We start from the raw sequence: 13298 nt of genomic DNA on the forward strand, positions 1-13298 counted from the left end.
TGGACGGAGGGGTTCGTGAGTTTTGTTAAGCATCCGCTCTTCTAGCCAAGGGCACCAAAATGAAAAGGTTGGCAAAAGCTTGTTTGGTTCAGAAAGGCATAATTCTGTTTCTAAACTCTTTGTTCCCCTCTTTCCATGGCGCCCTCCTCACGCATACCTTCAATCCGCATCTCACCCCTCTGCATTTCTTCATCTGTGTCTCTCGCTTAGAGCTCTGAATTCATTATATGGAGTAGTGTAAATCAATAGTAAATGCTAACCGCCCACTCTGTACTCGGTTACGCAATATCACATACCGTGTACACAGAGACAAAAAGGGAAAAAGCACACAGGCTTTACATTCAAAAGCTCTTGCATAATTTTGCTTTTCTACAGCCAAAAGAAAAAAAAAAAAACAAAAAAAAAGGAAATAACAGATGGGGAGACTTGCAGTTTTTTTCCCTTTTCTCAGACTGTAGAGAGGGGAGTTAGTTTAACATCCGTGGTCATTTCTAATTGCCCTGTGCTGCAGATAAGCAAGCCAGACTTGCTTGTGCTTTAAAAATAAGACTTTCTTCCAGCTTCCATGATGTGGTGCACTTTTCAGGTAATATGAGAAAAACTATTATGAAGTGTTTAAGGCTGAATTGGTTATTTGTTTAGTCTTAATGGAAAAAGGAAAAGAAAAACCTCACTTTAACTACTCGATACATGTTACAAAGCGAAAGAGGGACGAGAAGTAAGGGAGGTTGGATTGAATTCTCTGGCGTGGTTTTGTGCTTCTTTTTTTTAATCTTTTTTCCTTTCTGAAAAGCAAAATATCTCTCAATGTAATATTTATGTAAAAAGCCAGTTATGTAACTCTCGCCTGCCTTTCGCTTTTGTTACCTCTCTGGACTGTACAGCTCTACTGTTTTTCCTCACGACAGATTGTATTAAAACCTGCAAATCCTGATGAAAGGAAGGAACGACCGGGTGCCCACAGCACAGACTTTAATTTCGAGCCTTTTTAAGGGCTTCAGGCTGGAAGACAATGGATCTATTTAAGATCTGGTTTTTTGGCTGGAGGAATTCTTATTGAGTATTTTCCTGTCACAGTGCGCTCTGGAACATCCCTGGCTTCTGCACAGTGTTTCTGTCTCTCTCCTCCTCTCTCTTCCCGCCTCTCCCCCCCCAACTTTAGATGTATACAATGAAAGCTTTTTTTCCCCTTTCCTCTCCTGACCTTAATGCGAGTGTCAGGTCAGTCTCCGTATAACAGTAGCAAGTGCAGAAGCATGGTGAAATTTTAGGTTGCACTGAACTTTATTCATTTTTCTTTCATTTAAGGGATTGATGTCCGTTGAGTTCCAGAGATTCTTTTGATTAGGATTGGTCGGGGTATTTTAATTGATTTCTGTCAAATGCAAGTGCAAAATGTGTAACCCTGCTAAAAGAATAGAAAATGAGGGATTTGAGGGGTTTAAAAAAGGGGAGAAAAGGGTCAATACGAAGAAAACTTAATATTTTTTGATCACAGGAAGAAAATATTCCTGTACTTATTGCAACCAGTTTATTCCTAGTTGTATCCTCTGAGGATCTGACCTGTTTGTGGTTGCGAGCATTGTGTCAGGGTTTGTTTTCTATTGCCCTTTACAAACCGTTCCTGTCTGCCTGCACATTCTTGGACAGATTCTTCCCTAGTGTAATGCTGCTAATTCTGTTGATATTATGTCAGGAGTCTATTAGGTTAATTATAAAGTTATAGGGCTCGATTCTTAGTTATTTTACAGTGGTTTTCTGGCATTGGAAAGGAGTCATAAAATGAGCCTGAGTGTGAATTATGCCTACTTCAGGCATAGTAGAAAAAAAATAGTTAAAGCTGACATCTTTCAACAGTGATCCCTGAGAGAAGCTTTAAATGAAATAGAGTTTTGTGAAAACAGGAAGTGGAATATTTTAAGATCTATGTTATAAGCTCTATAAGTGTATCTCTCCAAATTGCCGAGGAGTTCATATATATATACTCAAAAGCATATCGCAACACCTGGACTCCCTGCCTGATTCTGAAACCAGCCCTTGCTTTGTCTCTGGGCAACAAAAACTTCTTCTGCCTCTGTTTCTGTCTCAGCACACAATCTCTTAGGGATTATAGTAGTAGACACTTGGTTTATTGTGCCCTACAGAAATATTCTAAAGCTATTTTATTAATGTTTATAAAGTGGATTTAAATGCACAGGGAGAATGTGTTGAAATAATTTGGAGATGTTAAAAGAAATCATTGAAACTTAAGGCCGGTGTTGCCACAGAGACCAAATTGTGGTCACCAACCATATATAAATGTTAGCTGGAAGATGACCCTCGTCATCAGCGGATTAAATTCTGGAAGACTATCCTATGGGAATTATAGGGCTGGGAAACCTATGTAGTTGTAAGATGGGGCTGAATCAACATATCGATAGCAGTTTATGACATGGTTGCATGCAGTGGAGGAGAGTAATCTCCTTCAAATCCCTTATCCTGGTGTCCTTAATAGCTGTCAACACTTTATAAAATGCTTGGAAGATGTAGACTGTGTAGCTTTGCAGAGAACATGATAAATAATGATTCCAGCATTTAACTTAATCAAAAGAGTGGTCATATGTCTTTGAATGAAAATTACTTTCTGCCTGTCTTCTCAGAGTTTTAGTCTGTAAGTTTTTTGTCTGCACTAATTACAATGGAAGACTTATTTGGAATAGGTGTACAAAACCTGATAACTTCTAACAGCAGACAAGCAAATTTCCCTTTTAAAGGCATTTGCGTGCTTTTCAGTTACTGAGAAGTTTCTTTGCGTGTTACTAGGTTACCTCTAACTACCGGAGTCTTCAGTCCCCAGCTTTGTTTTGTATGCTTACCTGGAGTTGTTGCAAGGCACTAACCTTCCTTAATGGTCAGACACACATTTAATTATTTTCTGAGTACTTACAAATTAAACAACCTTGGAAATGCCTGCTGCGAAAAGTCTGCTTATATATACACAGCTGAACAGCAACCAGAGTGATGGAATTTTGTGTTTTCTGCAGAATGGAAACCGAATTTTAATTTATGGAGGAGAGGGTGATTTGACTTGACCAGATGCTAGACGTGCAACCTGTGAAACTTCTGTCTTCTTGAATTCATAGGCAAAATAGGCAAAAGTGATGGTCTGAACAGTTTCTGAAATGAGATGTTAATATTCGGTTTTAATGAATAAGATTTCATTTCACAACTTAAAAAAGGCTCTGGTATTTTATTTTTAACCATAAGCTGTTGAGTCCTGCCACTATGAAGATCTGTGCCTTAGTCTTCTTAAATTCAAGGTTTTTATTTTTGCAAAAAAAATTAAGTATGATCCCCAAAGTTTTAAAAACAACAGCAAAAATGAAAAGACCTCTACATTAACTTTTATTTTTAAATTTCATTGTTTTTCTTCCTTGACACATGCTTGGGGTTGGGTATATTGGAAAAATAGCTAGCTAATATGATTTTGCTGTATCCAGCAATGTGCTGAATTAGCTACAGTAGTCTTTTTTTATCTAGTAGTGATTCTGCAAGATTTCCTCCCTCCCTTCCTCAGAACAGTGTTTTTTGCAACTCTGACGCTTTGGTTGAAGTTTGTGACAATTTTGTGACCTTCACTATCAGTAATTCGTTGCTAGTGCCTTCAGTAGTTTCATAGGTCTTTTTGACTTACAGAAGCCTGTAAGAAACAAAGCAAGAAGCAATATATTTAGAGTAGTTGTAACAAAAGTATCAGCCCTAGCCGCACGGAATGTCCCTGTGCTCCTCCTTTTCGAAATTATTATCTTACACATTGACAGCCAACGAAGCCGAGGGTTCATTTCTCCCGTCCAAGAATCTGTATGTTCTAGACTTCGCTGTTAAATCCGACGTACGCGGGTGGGCCATGAGACCCGCAGGGAAGGATCGCTGAAGTGCAGCGGTGTAGAGGAGTTGTCGGGATGGGCGCAGTGCTTGGAGCAGGGTGGACACCTGGATGTTCCTTGCTCGCTCTTCTGCACAGTGGTTAATGTTCTCCCGTTGTGGCTCTGTTTGGATGGAGTGCCTCCACCAGCGTGAGCCCCGGGAGAGGATGCACCACGCAGTCTGTCACACCCAGTTTGGGGAAGGAGCACATCCTCGTTTTGCTCATGGGTTTATTTCCTGGACGTCCGGTCTCGTCGCTGCCGACTACTGAATGCTGGTGGTTAGGGCGGGAGGATAGTTAAACTCTCTTCGCCTTGTTGATGCCAAGGCTTAAAAACAACTCTTCAGGATGTGACCTTCACACCTGTAGTAAAAGAGAGCAGGAAACTAGACTTGATAATCTGGAAAGTGTGCTTCAGGGTAAAATCTTGTAAGAAAACTAACTGTAAACAGTTCGGTTTCTGTGGGGACTCGATTTGGGGTATTATTTCATAATTTCAACTGAAGAAACCTCCGACTTATTTGGCTTTTAGGGCGCATGATGAAACTCATCCCTTTAGGGAAGCTCTTGCAGAGACAAGATAGAAGGAAAGCTCGCCAGTGTAAGCAGCGGAGAGGATTGTTCGCTTCCGAGTTTTTGCTGATTTATTTGTGACTGCTTGCAGTAGAATAGATGGACTGTGCTGCGAACAAGAGAAAAACGGGCTCAGTTGATAATGCTTTAAATCAAAACAAATAATAATGGTCTTCATGGAGAGACTGTGGAAAGATATTAACAGAGAACAGTGCAGAAAACATCTGAAACCATCTTTGCCCATAGTTTTCACGACATATGGTTCTTAAACTATTTTTCTGCTTACAGTTTTTATTAAATATCCTGGTTGCCTTAGCCCCTTACATGACTGGAAAAAAAAAAGACAAAGTTTCAATCTCGTCTTCTGGGATCCATCTAAATATACATTTCTGATTAAAAAGTGTCAGTCGCCGCTGAGGCTGGAAATAGTGCGTTCTGCTGTGAGGAAGGGAGGTGCGGATCCATAATGGTCGTTCGGGCTGTCGTGTTTCTGAGAATCAGCTGTTTTTCCTTTATACTGCAAAGATTAAACAAAGAATGTTAAACATTTCCCAATTTAGCATTTATAATGGAAAGCGGCTGTAGGGCCACAGCTCGCTGCTGCAAGGGCAGGCGTTCATATTAGGAGTCGCTCAAAAAGGCTTTTATTTTCTTTGAAGGCCTATCCATTCCTCTCCCAGCCCGCTGCTGTGCTTTGCAGTCAGGTGGAGGCAGCTTTAAATTTTTACTTTCATTTAAGTAGAAGCTAATTTACTTTTGGAAATGAAAGTTAAAGCAGCTCAGCCATCTGCAAAGTGGAGGAGGAGGCAGTGGGGTTCTTTAACTTTTATAATCTCTACGATTCTATTTTGCACCAACCGGCAAGCAAAAATTGCCTTCCTGAGCTCCTGTTAGTAATAATATATAGTATTAATGATCTAATGTCTTAGCTTCAACTCTTCATCTCAGGTTTCTAAAAGATACCTGTTGGCTCTGTTCGGTCGTCTTTATACTTGCATCCAGCTCAGGAGCTCTGAAGTAAAAAGTTGTAGCCTTGAGTGCAGCAGAACCACATTTTTTGACCTACTGACAGCACAGCTTTTTCCGTAGCATTTCACCAGTGGTTACGTGGAGCTCTGTGACTTTCTGTTCCTCATAGTAAAGGCAAAGTATGCTTAAGGGTGACTGGTAAATGAAGAAGAAAAAAAAAAGGGGGGGGGGGGGCACACCAGCATTTTGATATCCTAGTGTTATATATGCTTTTATTGTGGTTGTTTATCAACCTATTTTTTTAGAGTCCATAGTGGAAAAAAATACATTGTTCAAGCTTTCTTAGTTGAAGCTGAGGAGAATTTCAGTTTTATGCAAATATATATTTTATTCCCTGTCAGAGTGAAATAAGTGTTAATACAGTTAGTTTTTTAACAGATCAGCTAAAAATGTCCTTCGCCTGCCTCTCCATTGGCTAGTTTTCAGAAATTTGGTAGTTCTCTGTCATCACACGAGGACAAGATCTAAACGTCTTACATAATTAAAACATTTTCAGAAAAAAAATATTTCTGGTTTCTTGTATAAATTGTAAGCACTATAAAGATATCAGATAGCCATTTTCTGCCTTCTCTAGCCTGCCTGCAAGTAGGTTTTGTCTAAACAAAGCAGCCTTGCAGTCAGAGCTCACAAACATTTGTGTATTACTTAGGTATATACATGAGCAATTTTAATGGCCTCTTATAGCAGCTTAAATATGTTTGTAAATGTTTGCCCACCTTTTTTGTTTCTTAGGGAAGCTTTGCGTTTTACAATTTATTTTTTTTTAATAAATCAAAGTTTGAGTTTAAAAAATATTTCAATCTTCTTGTGATTGCATTTCTTACAGAATGTTGGAATTTTTGGACTGTGCATCTGTTTAGGCACGTGGAGAAAGACAAGACTGAGATCATGTAAGTCGTGAAACTGAGGGTGAATAATCCATACTTTGTTCTCTCACCATTTTTACAATTTATACCCAGATGCAAGTAATAAACCAAAAAGGAAAAAAAAAAAGTCTAGTTAGCTTTTATTTTTAAAGTGATTAATGAAAAGCAAAGTTCAAATGAGGCCACAAATCCTGGTGGTGCACAATGGGTTGATTTATTTTGTAAATAGACCATGGATAATTAACCATAAAACAAAACTTTTTTTTTTTTTTTTTTTTTTTGAAACTTGCATAATGACACTGGTTTCTTTTAGTTGTTGTGAGTTGCACAGAGGGATAACGACTTATTCACAACTGGTTGCAACTGGTTACAGCCAAGAAAGGAAAAATCCCAGAACAGCTACAGGAAAAAGACTGTCAAAACCCTGCTACACTTGCAGTTCTATAGTAAGGCATTTACTAATGGCTACAGAATGGGCAAAGCTACCCTTGTACAATAACAGCAAAAGAGTAGATATGTATGTACTCTGATGATGCTTGCTGTGTTATCCTATGCTTTGGCTTAAAACCCATAAGCAGAAGACAGCCCCTGCAGCTGGACTTGTAGCCAGCAATTTTGTATTGACTTCTAAAGAGCATTAGTTCATGCGTCATTACAAGCTTCCATGATGCCTGTATCTTACTACTCTGGCACTGGGGGAAGAGTCCTCTGGATAGTCAAAATAGTCTGACTTGCTGCCAAGTCCTCTTGTGAGCCAGAGAGTGATGGTAGTTTTGCAGATACATGATACGAGAAAACTGCGTGCCCGACGTCCCCCAAATTTGTCTCTTCATATTCCACAGTCATCTGTGGAAGGGATCTCTGATGCCCAAGAAAGAGAAGGTCCAATTTGTTGTGAAAGTACATTCACTACTAATTAAAACTACCAGCTGGGATTACAGCCCTGAAGACTGTAAATAAACTAGAGCATGAGATGTTCAGATAACAATATGGCCACTTTTGTGGTGGTTTGTATCAGTTGCCTGTACTCAGATTTGCTCAACTCATGCCAGCTTACTAGAGTGAAGAGAGGGTTTAGGTAGGTAAGAGTCAAGATGCAAGAGGTTGGATTTGCCACACAGACACTGTCTATATGAACACCTTAGATTGCTCTCACACACCACAATATGCCTTAAAATACTTTTGTCCATATATATATATAAGGTCTGCAGTTCACCAGAGCTAAAATTTGATCATGCTGTGTTCGTGTGAGAATTGGCTATTGTGCTGTGCTTCACAGACAGTGACTCTAAGGTACTTGCAAAAAGCCCCCTTCGTTCCCAGTGGTAGCCTGGGTAGGCAGAGATAGTGGGTAAAAATGCTTACAACTAGCCTAGTTTTACATGCATTTAATCAATTTTATCGGAACAGTGTTACAGTTGGTAAGGGTTCTCTGTGCTAAACTTGTTTGTACACATGCAGTTTCTGCTGCAAATTTGAAGTATTTATTTGTCAGCAATGTACTGCAGAGACTGAGGAGAGGAGAAGTAGATTGGTAACGTCAGACTGTCACCTGCTATCCGCATGAGCTTAATGTAGATAACGGGCTATAAGAATTGTGTGGTTTTAGTCTAGAGCGCAGTTGCGAGACAGGGCCTTAGATCAACGCTTTAAACCCATAACCAGAGAACTGCTGAGTTCCCACTGTGTTGCTGACACTAGTAACTACAACACATGGGCTGACACTTAGAATCTTTTTTTAGGCCAAGGAGTCAAGTTAAAATAGCACTTAGTTTGAGCTTCTGTTGTGGGTGGGAGTCATGCTGGGGGCAACATTAGCATTGTACTTCCAAACAACATTGCAGTGAAGACAAGACCCCAAAAGTAAGTTAACTCTCCAAGAGCTCAATACAGTCCTTGGCTTCTCGTCAGGTCCTGTTGGAAGTGAAACCAGCCAGGGTCCGCTGTGGCGTAGTGCTAACTGGATGTGTCTGTCCCATGGGGTCTGCCTTGAAACTGCTCTTTGTCAGGCTGTTGCTTCTGGGAAGTGTGGCAATGTATGGAATCTGCTACGTACTGTTTATAAGTTGGAAGATGATTTTATTGACTAACTGAATCCTTGTATCTTGTGACAATCTTTTTCTGTGCTCTGCATCATGCCAAAGAGACAGGGGAGTGGTGTTGGCATATCTTTGTATGAATAGGTCTGTCATTAAATATTTGAAATAGAAACATCTGAAATAGATCTTGCCCGAGAAGAACAATGGGGCAACTAGAGAAAGCCAGTTTTCTCCAAATCTGCTTTTGGTGGCTGGAGTTTTAAGCGAACAGAAAAAAGAACAAAGAAACCAGGTATTAGTCCAGGGGCTTAAAAACAACAAACCCTGGAAGGCATGAAAGGAAACACAAGGAAAGTTGAGAGAGGAGAGGGAAGGATGCTTAGCAGAAGAAAATTTTGTTTGTTTGTTTGTTTGTTTGTTTTAATAACTCAGACTAGCTAAGGGAGAGGGAAGCTGGTAGTAGGGGATTGTGAGCCCCTCATTTGAAAGAGGCACTGTGTTTAGGAAAGGGAAACTTTTCTCCTCATGTGGACCTAAGCCAGGATCATTCATTGCTAGTGCTGAAGATGCTGAGGCATGGAAGTGCATGTGGGTATTTTCTGGTTTTGCTGACCTCTAAAGCTGTATTTTTAGTTTGTGGAGGGTGAGGGAGTCAGTCATCTTTCTCAGGCAGTTAGGCTCTGAGATCTTACTGCTGGGAAGGGGTTACAGACAGCCGTAGCTGAAGGCACATGCAAGATGAAGGAGTGTTCAAGTCCTTTCAGGTTGTGGAAGGTGTCAGCACATGGGCCCAGTGTGCAGAGCACAAATTCAACAGTCTGCTTGGTGTGCAGCAGGAACAGCTCTGTTAGAGGGAATTGTACTTCAGGCTTTTGAACAAGCCTTTGTATTTCTCTCATATGGGAATAACCTATTTCAAAGATATTCAATCCAAACTCCTTTTAATTTAGCCACCATATCTCTTCTCAAATACTCCTCCCCAAATCTAATACTTTAAAAAAACCCCAGGTGAAGTAATCCCAACAGTTCTCCCTAAGACTTTGCTTGTCTCTGATTTGCGAAGCATGGCATCCAGCGTTGTAGTAGGTAGGTTCAAGTTCCAGTTAGAAAGTGCTTTTGTGGAGATTAAGTAGTCCAGTTGTTTGAATCCTTAGACTTCTACTCTGAGCACTGCGTTCAGAAATTCACTTTCTAAGAAACAAAAATCACTTGGTTCTTACTGAGATTCTGTCCGTGTTACAAAAAACCCTTCACCAAATGGCATGGGGAAGAACGACTCCTCATAAGCATCTGAAGGCTTGAAATAGCCAGGGGATGCCAGTTGCTGGGAACGATGTGCTGTCATGGTTAAAGGCCTAGCTGTACTTCGGCTCTCCTTCTGGTGTTCCTAAGTGAATACTTTCATATGTTGGCACTCTTGCTGCTACCTGATTTAGGTGAAATCCTTGAATTCTTCCCGTTCTAGGCCAGGATTTGTCTCTCAGCTTCAGCCAAGATTCACATGGCTTCATGGTATTTTGCATTTTATTCATTTGGAAATGTACGAGCCATGATCAAGAGCCTTTTTAGCGTTTGGAGCAAATGGTTAAAGGAAAAGGAATTCTTAGATGTTAAATATCTTATTAATCTCAACCACTCCTACATTTCTCTACCAGTGAAGTTTAAGGTTACAGGGACAGAGCAGAAACAACTAGCATTCCCCTCACTTCTCCTCGCTCCAGATTCTTCTGTAGGACTCTCTGTGACTTTCAGTCTGCTGCTTCACCCTGCTCAGAACTGGTTGTGATACTTCCCCAAATGGCAATAGTAATTAAGGGTGCTTGACCCAACAAGACGTGTGTTAGTTGTTACATAAATGACTGTCTGAAAAACCCTTTCATATGTCGGTAAGCTCCACCGGTTCTTGGACAAGAACAACATACCAGCTGGATTATTAATAATAATTAGATTGTCAGTGATATATTGGTAGCATTGCAGAGGTATTACAAGCTTCTTGGGCTCCCTAAAGGGTGCTGAAGGTCAGGACTAGAAGCACTAAAAAATATACCTAGTGGTATTCTCTTCTTGTAGAAATAATAGTTCACTTAAAAAAAAAAAATACTTCCAGGACTTTTATTTATTTTCATTATTCATATTTTCAGATAAAGCTTTGTGGCATTTGTGGAACAGAAACGCTTTTGTTTCAAAGTTTTCTTTCAAAAATGTATTCTATGTTCTAATATAAAATTTAAATCAAAACTGAAAGTAACAATCAAAACAAAATTATTTTGTCAAAACAAAACATTCAATTGATTGAAATGATTTTTTATTTTTGTTTCATGGGCAACTGTGCAATGCAGTGTTGAATTCAACTGTGAAAGAAAAGCAAATTTCAAAGTCTGTAGCTATCCTGTAAAGCAGGAATGTTGGGTTGGGTTTGGGCTCTTCTAGGTGGCGCTTAGGGGAGTACTTCATCAGAATTCTACTAGATCTGTTTTTAAAAAAATCTATTAAATCTGTCATTTTCTATTAAATTAAAAATTAAAAAAAAAATGTGTGAAGAGCCTCAGACTATGCTGAGGTCTTCTTGTATTGATGTTATAATGGGACTTGTCTATCTCTGTAACAGTTAATCAGAATCTGTTTCTGCAACTATATGTAGATCTCCCCTGGAAATATATTCTGTGCTTCTGCTCAGCAAATTGGGAAGCCTTTGATACCATTTCAGCTCTCCTGGCTTCCTTCTCTGTGGGCTGGTCCTGGACCAAACCTTTCAAATTCTGGTGCAATTGCTTACAAAGTCAGCAAAGAGTTGACTGCAATGACGGTGTGAGTGTAAAGCCTATACAGTTACTATTAGTGTAGTCACTTTCATTTGTTGCTTCTTAGGTTTGACTTAAAAGGGAGCTTCCCTTAGTAGGACGCTTTCTGGTTACTGCTTTGTGTCTTTCCTTGTCCTGTATAACACCCAAAGCATTCTCTCTTTTTCCTCCTACTGTGTTGGAGGTTTTTTCCTCTCCGTTCTCATGTAAGATCCGTATACATAAATAGTAAAGTTCTTCTGGCAGCAGTCTTGTCCAGGGCCACGATATGGTATATGCCTTGGAGGCATATTACTTTAGACTATGGTTTTGGTTAAGTTTAAATTCTTCAGGATGGGCCTGAATCTGTCTCGGTGGGAGCACCCTACAAAAGAAAAACATGAATTTAATGGGGGTATTTTGGACAAGTAGGGCAAGGGCGAAGATTAAAAATGAAGAACGTAATTAAGGATTGCTGTGTTGCTGAAAAATGTAAAGCACCTGACCTTGTCTCAGCAGTGTGATGATCCTTATGTTTTTCAACAAGGACCGAGATACTAACCCGCTCATGTGATACCTTGGTTATTCAGATCTGGCTTCCTTAAATTTAGCTAGATACATCAATGTCATATTCTTTAAGTATATCAGCACTGCAACTTTCGTAAGTTAGGGATAGAGCAGTCAACGTCTGATCACCCATTCGGGGGAAACTGTGGCTCTGCAAACTTTAGAGTTCTCACTCTGGTCAGTGGTAAACATAAGATGACAAAGTAATACGAATTGAAAAGCATTTCCATTTGTTAGACCACCTAACCTTTTGTTTCTTTTTTTTCAAAGCTGGAAAGGGGTATTTTGTGATACAGAAAAGCTGCTTTTAAATAAATACGTATTTGGACAATAGTGTAGTTGGTTCAGTATTTCTCAGTTACAGGCCTGTAACAAGACAGGCAGGAGGATATGCTTTGTTCAACAGCTGTCTCCTGTATTCATCAGATTTTTTTTACGTGACTAAGCATGTAACCTGCTATATCAGTATAAATTGAATTTAGTCTTAAGAAGGCTGATTTAATCTGAAGAATATATTTTGCACTGGTGTTGAACATGAAGAGCTGGAATATTGATGTGTTTAGGCCTTAAAAAATATTAAAAAAAAAGCTTTCCCACTTCAGAGCTCTATAAATAAATAAATAAATAACATAGTTTATGTTATGGACACGCTCACAATATTTCCTGCATGCTAGTGGAGCAGCACAGATCAAAGAGATAATAATATAAGCAGTAAAATATCCCAGGCAAACAGAAAGCATCTGTAGATCTTGCCTAGCTGGCTAATATTATTGGGATGGTTGTTTTTAGCTTACCATGCCATTAATGCTTTGCAAATGTATATATGCATGCTGAGGGTTGGCCAGGAGTTGAACTGTCTTTATAATGATTACATTCAATTGCTGCATTGTGCCTGAATGCCTACAGACACGTAAGAGGACAGGAAAGGTACTCAAGAAACTATTAGACCATGCAGGATCTGGTCTGCCAGCTCTAGTCACAGGAGAATGTGACGTGCTATAAACAGGATGTAAAGAAACATTTATAAAGGTACTTGGAGAAATCCTGGGATGTAGCTGAAGTGTTTGTTAGCTGGCGTCCCAGGATTGATAGCTTATGTCCCTTTTGTTGTGCTGCTGCCTTTAATAAATAGCACATCAAACTCGGAGATGCGATTTAACTGGAAAGATTTGTATCACTAAAAACTTGTAGCAAACGTAAAGAGAAATCTCTTCTGCCTCCCCTTCTCATTCAGTACCCTTTACTTCCCTCACTATGTGTAATAGTCAAATGCTGACACATCTCACTAAGTCTTCGCTTCTCCCTGATACTCACTTGCCAGTCTGTCTTCTGAAAGTCAAGGCCATTACTGCAGGGTATAGGAGTGAAGATTCAGGGGTGTAGACAGGAGGCGCGACTGTGTGGTTTTCAAATGAACTGTGTTTCGCTGTATATAGCGTTTCTCGTAGAAGAAAAGATGAAGTTTCCTTGGAATGTGTATTGAGCCTGATCTAAATTCTCTCCTTGGCTTTAGCAGGCTGGGGATCAAATCCCTATT

General features: G+C 39.7%; 1 protein-coding gene across 28 annotated transcripts in view; it reads left to right on the forward strand.

The window, feature by feature from the left end:
* The window catches only part of ZBTB20 (zinc finger and BTB domain containing 20), a 516306-nt gene that overhangs the window by 248780 nt on the left and 254228 nt on the right, over positions 1 to 13298 (forward strand). For 12 of the 28 annotated variants that reach the window (XM_075765517.1, XM_075765510.1, XM_075765492.1 and 9 more), the window contains one exon: positions 6336 to 6399. The exons of the other annotated variants lie outside the window; for them this stretch is intronic. The gene's annotated coding sequence lies outside the window, so the exon portion shown is untranslated. The remainder of the gene's footprint in view (positions 1 to 6335; positions 6400 to 13298) is intronic. 28 annotated transcript variants of the gene reach the window in all.

The sequence above is a fragment of the Balearica regulorum genome, chromosome 1 (assembly GCF_011004875.1).
Source record: "Balearica regulorum gibbericeps isolate bBalReg1 chromosome 1, bBalReg1.pri, whole genome shotgun sequence".
NCBI classification, from domain to species: domain Eukaryota; kingdom Metazoa; phylum Chordata; class Aves; order Gruiformes; family Gruidae; genus Balearica; species Balearica regulorum.